Source organism: Pan paniscus, chromosome 16, assembly GCF_029289425.2.
Source record: "Pan paniscus chromosome 16, NHGRI_mPanPan1-v2.0_pri, whole genome shotgun sequence".
Classification (NCBI taxonomy): domain Eukaryota; kingdom Metazoa; phylum Chordata; class Mammalia; order Primates; family Hominidae; genus Pan; species Pan paniscus.
The window spans coordinates 68667837-68684121 of NC_073265.2; the positions used below are offsets into that span (position 1 = coordinate 68667837).

The window sequence follows — 16285 nt, forward strand, 5'->3', positions numbered from 1 at the left end:
AGCTACCATGCACTGGGACTAGCTCCTGGTCCCCAGTGACTCCAGGGGAACAGGTGAGTTAAACTGGCAAGGAACAACCTGCTCTCACCACAGGCCTCTGGAATCCCAGCAGAAGGAGAGTCCTTGACCACCACAGACACTTGAGCTGGCAGGGAGAGTTGCTTGGAGAAGTGGTAGGGGCAGCACTTCAGCCTGGGTGGAGCCCAGAGGGTTTGGTGTGGGAGCATTTGCAATAAAGCATAGCCAGGGACAGCCATCCCTCTAGACTCGACTTGCTCCCATGGCAGACTTTAACCCTAGGGGGACTGTTGAAACTAAATTCTTCAGGGTGGTCTTGCCTGTCAGATGAGGCCAGTTCAATAACCTGAGCACCCCTTGGTTTTCTGGTCTCTCCTGGAGCCCCAGACTGGCCGTGCCTGCTTGCAGTGCAGCCTTGGGTAGCCCTGGGGGCCCACATCACAGCTCCTGTGCTGGCAAACCACACCATGTTTGCCAGTGCAGGAGCTGTGATGCGGGCCCCCAGGGCTACCCAAAGCAGAAAGCTCCAGCACAGCAGCCCCTATGGACATGCACCAGCCCAGCCACTTCCTTCCTCTACTGCAGTTTCCGCTGGGCCCATGGCCATCCCCCCTAAGTCACTGCTGGTGCACATGTGAGCAGGCAGATCTTGCCTTCTCTGCCCTGCCAGTGCACATGTGTGCATGTGCCCTGCCCTGCCACTGCTGCTGGCATAAGTGAACTCAGCCTCCTCCTCCCCACACCATGCCATCATTGCAGTCAAAGCCTTGGCAGGCACAGAGTCCACCAGCCTCACCTTCACCAGTGCCTTGCCCCTGCACTAACACTGCTGCTGGAGTGAAACTAGGCAGGGAGAACAGTGGAACTTACCACACCCTGAGCAGCCACCCTTGCCTGCAAAAACTCAGACAGAGGGTGCACGCAGACCAGCACCTGCCAGTCTCCCGCTCCCATGCTAACACCACTACCAGCGGGACAGCATGCGAAGTTGCCATTGGGGGTGAGGGGCCCACCTTCCCATGTCATGCTGCCTCCACTGCTGCTGCCAATGCCCACATGGAGGCTGGCACCTGGGCACCCCCTAGCACCCTGCCATAGCCAATGAGCATGCACCCTGCTGCACTGCCACTGCCACTACCACTGGCACATGTGAATGAGGACAGATTCCACTGCCACTGCCCTACAAAATGCTTTGGCTGGCACCACCCATTGGAGTGTTGTGACCAGCAGTCAGGGAGCACCTTGGCTGCACCCAGCACAGTGGGTTCCTAACCTTGAGGAGCCAGAGAACGAAGTTGGGCCTGATACCAATCCCCTAGGGTTAGGGTATGCAGTCTAGGAGTTGGAAGCCTAGCTTTGGCTCCCTGAAATTTTCCAGAAATGAAGCCAGTCATTTGAACTCATCTTATAACACAAGAAAACCCTCAAGGTCATCAAATAGGATATAAGAGAAAAAAAAACCGTCCCAAGGACAGCAACTTCAAAGACTGAAGGAACATCAGTCTGCAAACATGAGAAAGACCCAGAGCAAGAACTCTGAAAACACAAAAAACTAGAGTACCTTCTTTCTCCAAATGACCACACTAGCTCTCCAGCCAGGGCTCTGAACCCGCACATGTACCCCTAAACTTAAAAGATTTTTAAAAAAGAGATTCAGAGAAGGACTGTAGCTGTGGACCCAAGCTCCCTTCAAAGCACTGGCAGGTCAATCGTTTGCAACACAGACAGCTGTATGTAGAGCTCTGTGATCCACCCAATTATTGGCTCATCAAGGAGTGTGACACATGCCAGATGCTCTGCAAAACCCAACAGAGGGGTTGCTCCTCCATGGAAACAACAAGAAGCTTTGATCAAAGAGCCTGTATTGACTCCTTCAGTGAACTTCTTGACTGAAATAATCACCTTCTTAAAATACATGCATGGTGAGGTTTGAAGAGGGGAAATTGCCATCCAGGTAAGAAACCTTGGCCTTGTCCCAATTTAGTAGTGCTGAAGGTGTGTTCATTTGAACATAGATCATGTGCTAGATACTGGGAGGATACAGGAATGAGCATGGGAATAAACTTTACATAGCTCTTGTTCAAGCAGGAACTTTACAATCTAGTTAGGATAAAGAATTATCTATGAGTCCTGGTTGGACAGTGTGTATCCCAGCACTATCTAGGGGTAAGGGTGCCTTCATACCAACCTCGTCATGACTGTGCTAAGTGGCAGGTCTGATTTGGTTATAGAACTGGATACATCAGACAGTTTTAACTTTATGCTATTAAATATTTGAACATATCACTGTGCACTATGATGGATATTAATTGTTTATGGCTGTCTAGCACCTATTCCACCTTCTACTGAAAATGGCAGCCAGCTTTTACTTCTCTTCTATGGGATACTGTCTAGGGGGAGGTGGGGTATGTATTTAATTAGATCTTGCCTTTGTCTAGTTGTGAAACAGGGCACACTAGGCTATTGATACACCCATTCCCTGAATGTTAATGATATGGAAAGAAGCAAAGGGACTGAAAATGTGGGGATCCCTGCATTTGTTGCTGTCAGATATTTGTTATGTGCTATGCTGGGGTTTCCTGCCTTTCTTTCTCTCCTGGAAGCAACACTACATCCTTCCTATAACTTCTCTTTCAATTCAAGCTAGCCAGTTTCAGATTCTGTGAGTGCACGCAAAGAGCCCTAATATATAGGTTAAGATCCCTGTGCACTGAATTCCTCCTACCAAGCAACCTTCTACTTACATGCATGTTTTCAATCTTTCTATTCCCATGAACATGGCACACAAAAAATGCTCAATGATTTTTGTGGAACAAATGAATGAGTAAACCACAAGTACAGAAAAGTAGTGATATGTCAAGATATGTGATGTAGTCACGGTTGAAACTATGAAGAGGACAGAAAGCTGTAGATAAGAGGCAAACCGGGGGAGAAGCTAAGGTGGAAGTGTAGCTGGAGCTGAGTTTTGATGGCTAAATATGGTTTGAATGGATGGACAGGGAGGTTGAGGTATGGAGATAAGAATGAGGATGGTATAGCTAAAAAGAAGGCAGTTTTAGCGTGGTTGGAGATGTAGGTGACCTCCTTGGAACAGTCACCTGAATTTCATAAATAATTATTGAGAACTTATTGTGTGCTTGTAATGTGCCTAGAGGGGCACTTGGGTTCAGAGATGAGTAAGACCCGATCAAATTGGGGTGGGATGGGGGAATTAACCTGGAGCATGCAGATAATTATAGCTCAAGGCATAATGCAGTGAGCACTCCAAGATGGGTACAAACCAGCACCCTTAGGTCCTCAAGGGGTTTGGATCTTGAGCATGTCTAATCTGTGATAAAATGCAGAGCTTTCCAGCAAGGTTAAGAAAAGACAGTCACAAATTTTAACAATGGGCCTGTGTTCAGCGACCATAGGTTGAATCTTTGAGGTTGCCCATGTCAAGATAAGGAATAAACAGTGATGCTGTGTTGGGTTCCTCATGCAGATGTGGGAAACCCAGTGAGGTGTCAGGATAAATTTCACATGGGGGAAAGCCCTACAGGCCTCCAGGGTGAGGGGCCCTGCCAAGTAGGACAGAGTGGGAAAGCACAGGGTGCTCATGGGGAACCAAGAGTTGCTGTTAGTCTGGAATAGGGACAGGCACACCCAGAGATTGATAGGCACCTACTGGGAAGGTCCTGACTCCAGGACTGAGGGATGCTGCATTAACAATGTCGGCCACAGGGAGCCACAGGTCAGTGGCTGGATGAGACTGTATGTCATTTCTAATAAGTCAATAAATGTGCCTTCTCAATATCCTCCAAAGCAGGAAGGAGCTACAGATTACCCAACTTGGGCCTTTTAATCTTATTTGCAATTTCTTGATCATATCTGTTAATCTGATATCAGGAGGATATTATTATTTTTCTGCCAAGGGTGGCTGAATTCTTTTGAAGTTGCAGACCAAAATCGGTAGTAGCTGTGGTAAAACCTTTGCACTGTGGACCTAGTTTTGGGAAATTATGTGATGAATGTGGATGAGGGCTCTACTTGATTGGATTGTGAACAGAGGCAACTTACAGAGGGTGCATTCAGGCCAGGTTCCTTAGGGCTGGCTGGATCTTTCCCTCTACATCACTCTAGGGGCTCACGTCTGAGTGTGTCAAAGCCATAACAAAAGCAGCACTCCCAGAAAAGGTCAAGAAGCATGAAACAGAAATTTTAATTACAGGCCTGTATGCTGAGATCATAGAGACCTGGAGATAGCTCAGGGGTTTAACAAACAAAATTCCCATGGTGTGGCAGGAAAACTTACTTGTGTGTGTTTAGTAAGGCAATACTTTTAAAAAATTATAGAAAAAATCATCAACTATTACTTTCCCTTCTGCTCCATACCTTCCAATTCTTGTTCATATGCCAAGGTAGATATTTTCTTTGTTGCAATGGTAATACATAGTATATGATTCCTTTGCAGTTTTTGTTCACATAGCATATCTTAAATTTGTTTCTCTTTCAGATATTAATTTCATTTTAGTGGTCGAGGAACACATCATCTTAGTGAATATAGCATACTTTTCAAAATTCTTTTCTTAACACTGGAAACTTGTTTCTATCATAGCCAAAGCTGCCACAGACACCACTATGGACAGCTTTCAGAAAATGTCTCTCTTGGCTTCCTATTCTGCCTTTTTATAAATCAGTCTTAAAGTTATCAGTTCAGCCCTGAATTGGCAGCTGGTATGGAAATTTCTTGCCTGGCACATCTGGAAAGGAGGGGCTTGTTTGTGATCGAACAGATTTCTTAGCCAAACCAGCCAGGATCCACTGCCCATTATGAGAAATTCCTAGCTTGCCAGCAATGTGATCTCTTTCCAGGGGTCATAAGTCTCATCTTACCAGGACAGAACCACTTCATTAATAATGGCAATCCAGTCTGATGGGGCCATTTTCTTCAGCTTCATGGTAGTGTAGAGATCTTCAAACATCTTGTGGAGTTTGATCTCTTCAAGGCAAATATAGGGCTGAGGGGGAAACTCATTATGCAAATAATCTGAGATATTGAAGGGCGTTAGAATAGCAAACGGGAAAAGTGAGACTAAATCTAACAATCGACCCCTGAGTCTGAGTGCCACAAATTCACAGCAGTCAGCGAGGCAGGCCGAGATCATGGTGGCTGGCTGAGGAACACCGTGGTTCTACCTTCTTAGCTTGCAAGAATACCCAGTCTCTAGGACCATTGACTCCCAATCATCATATGGTAAAAGAGGCCATTAGTGTCCGATGTGACCCTTGCCCCTCCTCTCAGCATCCTCACTACATCCATTTGGACACAGGGGAGGCCTTGACACCAGCTGACAATGAGCCCTTTCCTCAGGGCTCTGGAAAATCTCTACCTTCCCAGGGATTTGTGAAGTTTACTTTTAGGCAGACAGCTGCCAAGCGTCACATGTGCAACACAGGTACCGTGAGCTCACCTGGCTTTGTCCACCCACAGAGAGGGCCAGCAGGCTCCAACACAAGCAGGTACTCTGTCCAAGTTCACTTCTTGGCAGGAGGCTGCTTTCATCTTTTCTGCCCACTCAGACATAGGGATTTGAGTTGCAAATATTGCCAGGTTCACATAGTTCAATTACATCTCCTTAACAATCACAAGAATGTAGAATACACAGTTTAGGAAGCTGTTAACGTAAGCATCTGTCTATTAAATTGCAGATAGTTCCAGGCATCACTGCAGGATGAGTCTTATTAACCAAGGTTAATAATCCTTTCTAATCAGCACAGTATTTCTCCACTAGCGGTGGGCTTAGAAATCATCTATGGCACTTGTAAAATATGTGGATCCTGAAGACGGGCTTCTCCTCCAAAGCTGCAGGTCTTCCTGCTGAAATGGCTTGTTAGTGTCTGACTTTGTGTGGTAAATGCTACCTGAAAGGGCTTCCTCCTTCATTAATTGGAGATCTCCTCCCTGGCCACCTCCTGTGTCTTCCATCAGCTTCCCTGCGTCCTTTTTATGAGGCTGCAGCAGCTGTGGTTAGAAATCATCTGTTTGCTGCTGCAGGACCAGAGTTTCTCTGTTTTACTGTTTGATCCCCTCTGCAGTGTGGGCTCTTCGCTCTTCCATCTTTAAAAGTATGGAGCAAACACACACAGCAGGGCCAAAGGGAAAGCAGCCAGGCTTAGAGCGATCAAGAGGCCTGACCATCAGGCTATTTGGTTTAATGCTGTGGATTAAAAGTTGGTTCCTGGTAGATACAAAAGCACATGTTGGAAATGCTTGCAGAGACTTGAAAAATAGCTGCTTCTTAAGGATTTTGAACACGGGCTTGGCCGTGCTGTTGACACTGTTTATCTGCACTTTCCATGAAGCCACGATTTTACTAAGCGAAGATAAACTTTGGTCCAGTTACGGAATTATCATATATTCTAAATGAGTGTCATCCAAGTTAATGAGGTTTTACTGTAATGCGGAGTGCAAATGCAAGGACTGGGAAAAGGTAGAATTAATCATGTGATTCTCCTTGGAGATAAAGGATGGGAAGGCTGTCAGTTGTTTATGGGAATCAGAGTAGAAAGCCCCACTGCTTTGATCACACACAGCTGCATTTAAGGCAGAAATGTGGAATTGCAGACTAGAGAGAAATTTAAAGATCATCTTGCCCAGATCTTCCATTTATAGGTAAAAAAATGAAATCAGAGAGGTGAAATGTTTGTTCAAAGTCACAGAGCAAAGCTATTAAGAGCTAAAAATAGAAGTTATTTAAGTAAGATGTTTAGGTGTAAACTGTCTTTTAAAAACACCGCTGTGAAGATTGATTTAGTGGCATTAGCATGGTTTCGCAGTCCCCTGCACCCACTCTGCCTATCCACAAACTCCATAGAAATGATATAAAATAATGTTTTGTAAGCTGTTCACCCTTGGAAACCACATTGGGTACTCTCAGTGTTGAATCTGTGATGGGTCCTTGAAAGATGACAGCAGAAAGCCACCAAGGAAAGCCCTAAGATAGCAGAGGGAAGGACAGCTGGGGACACCATAGGTGAACAATTTGGGACAGAGAAATGGGGATAACACTGAGGATGCTCTTTGTCAAAAGGTGGCAAAAGCTGGGGGCAGGAGGGAGCCCGAGATTAGCAGCAGGAATGCTGTTTTCCTCCAGCCAGAAGAGTGGGTATAGATGCTTGGACTGGAAAGGACAGGCAGTGCCCTGGGAGAAAAGGGGACACTAATGCCCAGATGGACAGCTGCCCTAGGAGCCCAGCCAGCTGGCCTCACTCCATGAGCACAGTGCATTCTGCAGGGGTGATTCCTTCATCTTCTCCCAGCCCAGCAGGAGATCCACTAACTGAGTCTTGGCTAAGAAAACGAGCCTGCAATTAAAGCCAGCAAACATTTGCAGAGAGCAAACCCCATGTAAATGAGTCAATTCATCCAAACAAAGGAAGAGTTTAATTCTAAAGGAACACATCGACCCTACTGGGACTTCAGATATAATGTGATGGGTGTTGGTTCATGCCTCGGCCATAGGCTACCCTTCTTAGCTATTGTGGGGATGGGGAGCGGTGGCATGGTGAGAGGGCAAGACCTCGCAGGAAAAGGGATAGCAGGGAAGCTGGGAGGCAGAGTATTTCCTGCCCCGGGATTATTCTCAGACTGAGCTGATAAGGTGGGAACTAACTAATCAGGGGAGCCCTGGAATAGTTTCTGGTGTCCTGGAACTCTCAGAAGCCTCATGACTCAAGATAGTCTCCACTGATATTTAAACTGAAGTGGACCACCACCAGTGTCAGATGGTGCCAGACTTCAAGTGGGACCTGAATGGGCTTGGACTTTGCAGTTGCTGCCTGTGACTGTCCACTGGCCAGCTGCGTAGGTGTCCCCCAGCATGCCCTCTAGAGATACCAGGTTTCTTTTTCTATCTAGAAATGACTGCAAGTAGAAGCTGGTAACATGTAACCCTTTATGAAGAGGGGACTTTGCTGTCTATATGCAACAGCTTCATGTCCTCTCTCCCTCCCCCAAACAGCACATAGTTAGGACAGAAGAAAGATATTTTATAACTAAGAAGATCTTGGAAATGAAAACATGAATGCTAACATAAAATGTTCAATAAACGAGATGAATAGAATGACTAGAATCAAAGAGTAAATTAATAAAGTATATGACTGAACTGAGGCATTCTCTCAAATCATGGTTTAAGAGAGAAAAAATACATAGCATAAAGGGAATGTTCGGAGACATGCAGGATGAATCCAAAGGCCCCCAAATCTACTTAATAACAATTTTAGAAGAAGAGAATAGAAAGAATGGCTGTGAGAAGAATACACGATCTGAGAAAAAAAGCTTAATTGTTTACAACCATAGAAAAGATTGAACAGGCCTACTGTTTACCAACTAGGGTGAATTAAAAAACAAACCAACAAACAACACCTGAACAAATTGTAGTGAAATTTTAAAACATCAAAGACAAAGAAAATTCTTTAAAATTCCAGAGAATAAAGATAGACTATTATGTATGAATGAAAATCAAATTTGTCTCAGTAACACTAGGTGGAAGAAGACAATGAGGAAAAATCTTTAAGATGCTGAGGGAGGGAAGAAGAAAACTTTTGATGCTTGAATGTCATATCCATTAGATTATCATTCTACAGGGAGAACTTAATATACAAATTTAATAAGGACTCAGGTAATTTGCTTACATCATTAGGCAATGTGGGTATTTTATCGAGCAGTGATTCTCAAACTAACTGATGTGAAATACCAGTATTTTTAAAAATGTCCAATTTACTCAAATCAATACTTTTATACAGTAAAATAAAAATAAATTTTTGGAAAAATAATTACAGGAATTACAAATTATTGCAAAAGTAATTCAGCTGTAGGCTTGGGGGAAACTTGGTGGTCCCTCTAGAGATACCAGGTTTCTTTTTTATCTAGAAATGACTGCAAGTGGAAGCGGGTAATATGTGGGCACTTTGTAAATTCATATTGAGTAAATGAATGAAATTGTGACTTCCTGAGAATTGAAACTTGGTTTCCTAACCCTAATTGATAAGAGACGAATTGCTCGATGGTGGTGTACAAACTCACCTGAAAAGGACTTTTATAGACAAATCTTCATGACCTGTTCTTGCCCCAGTTCATCACCTCTTTTACACCAAAAGGCCTACAGGGTGTGGTCACTGTTTCTTTTGGGTCATTTTGGGGTGGAAATGGTGGATGTAATGAAGCCAATAATTCAGGACTTAATTCCTTTCATGTTGTGGTTTTTTGCTCTTGCACTAGAGTATGCAATAGCTTCCAGGAGCTCCAGCTCTAAGCTTGAAAGAGTCCGTATGATTGTAATCACATGGTGACGATACTCAGAATCTACATTGGACTTCTATTGTATTCTCATCACTCAGTTTATCTTTTAGCAGTTTAATAGGTACACTTTAGGGTCTTCCATTTTGTGTGGAATTAAATCCTCCTCTTCAAATGTTGTAAATAACATCAGTTAAAATAAAACTTGAATAAAATATTGGAAAAAAGTAATGCAGTAAAAAAATTACAGTAACAAAATAGACACACAAAAATATAAGCCAGCATTGTTTATTATTAAATTCAACATACGTAAAATTACTCTGTCAAAGTGCTATGAAAGTTTCTGAATACTTACCCTGATTTGTGAATTTCTGCTATTGTGGGCAGGTAGCAGTTTGTGGGTCAGCACCAGTCTAGGATGATGACAGTGACCTCCTTATGGAGGGCACAGTGACCTGCCTGAAGATCTATCCAGAGTGAGCAGCAAAGGAAGGACTTGATCTCAGGTCTTCTCCCTCCAGGTCCAGGAGGTTTTTGCTCCTCCTGCATCTTTGCCACTGCACCTACCTGAAACCTGTCTCTCTCCCTTCAGCCACAGCAGGGAGGTGTCCCTGAGGTGGGCAGTAGATCTCTCTAGACACAGCAGTCAAGCTCCAATTGAACACCTCTTGGATTTGAATGAAGTTCTAGGGTAAAGGGATGAAGATGTCATGCCACCTCCCCCTACTCTTAGAAATGGTCTCCAAAGGGGCAAAAGCAGTTCAGAATCCATCTTTGATGAAACATGGAGTAAGTGAATGAGGGAGGGGCTTCCAAAGACAGTGAAAGCCATATGAATGCTAGGGGTAAAGGAAGACACTAGAGGGGACACCTGCCCACCTGCCTGTACAAATCCCAGGCAAAGCGAGCACTTCTCCAGGAAAGGCAACATATCCTCAGGCCAAAACTCGGAAATGCCTTGTTTAGAGGAAAGGGAAAAGGGTGGGTCGTCTGGTGGTGGGAACTTGCCTGAAGCTAGTTTGATGTGGAGAGAAATAGTGGGAGTTTGAGTGGATGGAGACACATCGTATATGCAGTCAGCAGCCTGTTGTCAAGGTGGGGTAAGGAGAGAGACTGCACTATGAGCAGCCAGCAGGAGCTGGCCTCTGCAAAGGAAAGGAACTAAGTGAATGCTGAAACAGCCCCCATCCCCAACGTCTCACCTCATATGACCTTGTGAACAGAGAGGGGGTCTGCCAACCTCCAGTGAGGCCCCAGCCCTCATCCCCAAACCTTCAGTGAATAACTTTTCTCAAGGAGTAAGTTCTTATTTGTTCACAGTCAGGAGGCACCACTGTAAAACATCCCTTCTGAGTTAAAGATTTCAGATATGCAGGCCAGGCGCGGTGGCTCATGCCTGTAATCCCAGCACTTTGGGAGGCAGAGGTAGGTGGATCACCTGAGTCAGGAGTTCGAGACCAACCTGGCCAACGTGGTGAAATCCCGTCTCTACTAAAAATACAAAAAATCAGGTGTGGTGGTGGGCACCTGTAATCCCAGCTACTAGGGAGGTTGAGGCAGGAGAATCACTTGAACCTGGGAGGTGGAGGTTGCAGTGAGTCAAGATTAAGCCACTGCACTCTAGCCTGGGCAACGAGAGTGAAACTCTGTCTCCCAAAAAAAAAAAAAAAAAGGGTTTCAGATATGCAGAGACAATATCACTCAGAAATGAATAACAAGATCGGAAAGAGAGGAATGGAAAAGAAAAAAAAACAAATGGCAAATGAAGAACATTCACTGGAAAAATGTTGCCACAAAATTGTGCCAAGTAGGTGCCACAGTTCAAAAAGTGTAATGAAGCTGCCACTTGTATATAACTAAAGCTTAAAGGGCAGATAAGAGAGAAGGTGAGGGAAGTTTGGCCAGATGGCAGAAGAAGGTAAAACATGGGCAGGTAGAACAAGAGGAAATAAAACCATTGCAGAACTGAAGTCTCAGTTGGAGGAGAGTGTATATTGGTGTAACCTCAAGGGAAGGTAAAATTTCAATATTGACAAATTAAAATTTCATATGCCCTTTGATTCAGCAGTTCCACTTTTAAGGATTTATCCTACAGGCATTTCCTTGCAAATGTGTGAAATAATATGTTCAAGTCTGTTAATTGTATTGACATTTATAACAGCAAAACTTTTGAAATGACCTATATATTCCCTTATAGAGACTCATTAAATAAATTATGGTTATCTCTACAATGGAGTATTATGCAACCATAAAACTTAAGATAACTGCATGTGACTCTACATGTATCTCAAAATAAAAAGCTTAATTAAAAAAGAATAAGGCAGCCTTATAAATACTGTTAGAGTAATCTCTAAAATATTATGTCGATGGTGAAACAAATTAACATGTAAGATAATGTGTATAGAATGTTAGCATTGTATAAAAAAATAACAGACTATGCTGACCTTCTTTTATTTCCTTAGTCTATCTCTGGAGGGACATATAAGAAACTGGTAAAGCAGTTGTCTCTGGACAAGGAAACTAGCTGGTTTCTTTTGAGTGTTGTAACATTTTATACCATTGTATTATTACCTATTCAAAGCAATAAATTAAACAATTTATTTAACAATAACCGACACTCCTATGGCTCCTCTATGGCCCACCCTCTTCAGTGTCCCCACACCATCCTGCACTCCCTGGTCACCCTGAGTTATAAGGACTTTCTTGGCATCTGCCTTTCCCAGTGGACAGTGAGACTTTTGAGGGCAGGGACCATGTGTCACTCATCTCAGAATGGTATAAACATTCAACACGTAGGTTCTAGAATTAGGCTGCCTGGGCTGAAATCCCTGCTCCAGCTCTTCTTATCTTTGTAACCTTAGGGAAATAACTAAACCTTTCATTGCCTCAATTTTTCATCCGTAAAGTGGGAATAATGGCATGACCTGCCTTATGGATTTTTGTAAGGATTAAGTAAGATAAGTCTCAGAACACATACCTGGCATGTAACAAATTCTAGATAATTGTTAGCTTCTGTTGACATCTCTGCATTCAGATGCAGCTAACAGAGGGCCTGACATATTGGTAGCACTGGTGTTTTCACAGAATGAATAAAACGCATGCCACCCTGTGATCTGGTGCTAACAGAGCTATCTTTCTTCTCCTTAGCTGGTAGATAATTTTGGATGATTCAAGCTGTCTATCAACCTAACATCCCTGACATTACGAAGGAGGTGGTTATTTCAGTGGAAACCTGGAGGCATGCCCATCAATGCCGACCCTAAAAATATTTTTGTTTATCTCAGTGATCCAGATAACTCCATGGAAATAATGGGACTCTCAGAATGAGGCTTAGTTACCAGACATTCAGATAGAGAGACCAGGCTTTATCTGATCACAAAATAGCACCTGAAGCACCAGCAATCCAAGCGCAGCATTAATGGATTTTTCTTAAGTACCCTTTTCGATTGAGTTTCCTTTCGTTGAACTTTCCTTTTCAGGCAATATTATTGAGGTATGCTGAATTGAGATCTAATTCTTTTTGAAGTTCAGTCTAGTGGAGAAAATGTTAGAACAGCATTAGAGAACTCCCACTCCCTGAACGACCTGGTGAAGTCATTTCATTCACAGCACTGTGGCTTTCTTCTCCCATCTGTCAAGTCATGATAAAATAACAAATAAACCAAATCCCTGCTGCAGCGTGAGGATATTACAAGGTTAATGTTAAGCTTGGGCTGGGAAGTGCCCAGATAAAATTGCATGAAAGTACAGAGATGATTCTATAAACATGTGCTGAGCACCTGTTATGTGCTGGGTCTTGCATTTAGTTGTGGGGACTTGAAAATGAAAAAGATTCATGCTCGGTAATTTTTACAAGAACATCGAACTCACTTGGCAAATATTTACTGAGCCCCTACTGTATTTCAGGCACTGTTTTAGTGCTTGAGATATATCAGTGACCCAAATCCACAAAAATTCATTCTTTTGCTTTCCAAGTCACTTGGATGTTATTGGATGCTTGGGTGCTGCGGAGAAGAAATAGAAGGAAGGCCTAGATACTTCTTTCCAGGATGCAAGTTTCAACACTCATGTTTCAACAAAAACAATGACATCTATAAATTATATAAGCATTAGTGTGCAATTATTGTCGCAAAAAGGAGGAGTCATGGTTCTTCTTTTGTGGTTTTTTTTTTTTTTTTTTTTTTTGAGACAGACAGAGTCTCACTCTATCGTCCAGGTTAGAGTGCAGGGGCACCATCTTGGCTCACTGCAGCCTCTGCCTCTCAGGTTCAAGCTATTCCCCTACCTCCGTCCCCCAGGTAGCTGGGACTATAGTCATGCGCCAACATGCCCGACTAATTTTTGTATTTTTATTAGAGATGGGGTTTCACCATGTTGGCCAGGCTGGTCTTGAACTCCTGACTTCAGGTGATCTGCCCACCTGTCAAGGTGCTGGGATTACAGGCCTGAGCCACCGTGCCAGGCCCATGGTTCTTCTTTAACAATGTATATAACTGTCATCCCATTTGAACACTGCAAGTTAATAGGTGACTGTAAGTTAAATGGTAATGCCCAAAATATATTGATTTCCCCACTTACCCCTGTACCAGGACAGCATGTCTCATTCCTCCCTCACCTCACATGATGAAATTAGAATCTCAAACCATGGACAAAGCTCCTTTCCCCTCTCCACTGTTTCCTCCTTTATCTCTCATTCATGGCAGTTCAACCAACAAGCCTCACTCATTTGGAGGTAAAAATTGGCAGCCAGGATGACTGGGGACTCTTCCCCAGACATCCAGGAATCCTTGAGCATCGGAGTGGCAAAGGTCTCTAGGAAACATATGGTGTAGCCTCTTCATTCGACAGCTGAGGAAACAGAAGTCCAGAGACTGCAGTGCCTTGGCCAAGGTACCAGAGCCAGACACGAGAGAGCCGGGACTGGAACCCAAGCCTCCTGCCTCCTTGGTCAGTACACCACACTTTAGCCCCTGTGTTGTACAACAGGCCCTGTATCCTGCAGAGGAGAGGGAAGCATCGGGAAGCTCTTGTGGCCTGGTGAGTTCTGTTTCATCATGGCTGGACACTCGGAGCTGGATCTCAACGCAGCTGTCCTGTCTGGGACTTCCAGGGCATGATCATTTCCAAGAGTCGAAAGCCAATCTCTCATGCACCAGTCAGGACTCTGGGTTGCCAACATCAGACACTGACTCTGGCATGCTTGGAGAGTGAAGGAATCTACTGAACGGATATCAGGAGCTGACAGAATCAGTGGTGGGGCCAGAGAATCAGTATCGGAAAATATGCATGCAGGAACTGAAGGAAACTGGGGGAGTTGGGGTGCTGGAATCACTGCCAAGGTCATGCCACAGGAAGAGGCTGTTTAGGCTCTGTTGCTCCCACTACTGGACTCAGACCATTGTACCCTGGATGCCACTACCACTAGGGGTGGGATGATTTTCAGACTGTCACCAGATTCTTTCACATCGTCCCTGGCTTCAGATTCACAGCCTCAGGCAAAAGCATTGGGTTGGCCAAGCTCGGGCCACTTGCCCGTGCCCATGCTGTCAAGGTTCAGGAGAAGAAAGGCTCTTGAAATTTCACTATGGCAGCTTCCATTGAAATAGGGAGAGAATTTGGAATCTGGGCAGCCAAAAAACAAAAAATGAATATTCTCTGCATCTGCCAAACAGGCCACCACAGCAGCCTCTGCTTGGAAAGGCCATTTGCAAAGCAGGAGAGTAGAATTCAGTGGAGCGTGGATTAACTCAAGCTGTAGCATGCTCAGCCTGGCTCCCTGGGACCAGCCTTCTGAAGGGGACCATGGGTACTGCTATACTCACCTTCGTCTAGAGAGGCCCCTAGTCTCCAGCCTGACTCAAGGAAGCTCCTAGACAGCATAGAGATGCTCTGAACTCCAGGCCGTATTTTAGGAAATTTAGGAAGTAACCCTTTGTGAGCACTGGGCTGCGTTCAGAAGAACTCAGTTCTAGTTTCAGATTCATTTATAATTCACAGCATCACTTAGAAGTTTATAATTCCTACCATTTGTCCCAGCAATCCATTATTGGGTATAGACCCAAAGGCAAATAAATAGTTCTACCATAAAGACACATGCACACCTATGTTCATTGCAGCACTGTTCACAATAGCAAAGACATGAAATCAACCTAAATGCCCATCAATAGTAGACTGGATAAAAAAATGTGGTACATATGCACCATGGAATACTATGCAGCCATGAAAAAACAAGATCATGTCCTTTGCAGGGACATGGATGGAGCTGAAGGCCATTATCCTTAGCAAACTAATGCGGGAACAGAAAACCAAATAATGCATGTTCTCACTTATAAATGGGAGCTAAATGATGAGAACTCATGGACACGAAGAAGGGAACAATGGAGGCTGGGGCCTACTGGAGGGTGGAGGATGGGAGGAGGTAGAGGATCAGGAAAAATAATGAGTACTAGGCCTAATACCTGGATGACAAGATAATCTGTACAACAAACCCTCATGACACGAGTTTACCTATATAACAAACCTGCATAGGTACCCCTGAACCTAAAATAAAAGTTAAAAAATCAGAAGTTTACCATTCCTTCTGGATCTCATTTTTATGATTGGCAATCTGCTACTATCAGTCTCTACCCATTTAACTCACAACAAAGTGTTAAGAGTTGGGGAGTGGCTCTATATTCCACTTCACTCCAAATTTTTGTCTCATAAACCTATTGTTGTAGCTAAAGTCCTGCCACTCGTGGAATTCCTCTGGGAACAGATATTATATCAAAAAGTGTTTCCCTAGGAAGTGAAGTAGAGGTTAGAAGCTACTGTTCTACTGCCTGAAAATTATATCTTAAATGATCTCTGAGATTTATTTGTGCATGACATATATACTTTTAAGTGCTTATATAAGATACAGGACAACTGAGGCTTAATAGAATGAGATCTAAAAAACTCTGGGTTCAGGGTGAAGTCACTAAGTGCTGTCCTGGCAGGTGACAACCC

General features: G+C 44.0%; 1 protein-coding gene across 2 annotated transcripts in view; it reads left to right on the forward strand.

Moving 5' to 3' along the window:
• The first annotated feature begins 558 nt into the window (after positions 1 to 558).
• Positions 559 to 16285, forward strand: part of MINAR1 (membrane integral NOTCH2 associated receptor 1) — a 61201-nt gene continuing 45474 nt past the window's right edge. For both annotated transcript variants that reach the window (XM_063597130.1, XM_055099004.2), the window contains exon 1: positions 559 to 1972. The gene's annotated coding sequence lies outside the window, so the exon portion shown is untranslated. The remainder of the gene's footprint in view (positions 1973 to 16285) is intronic.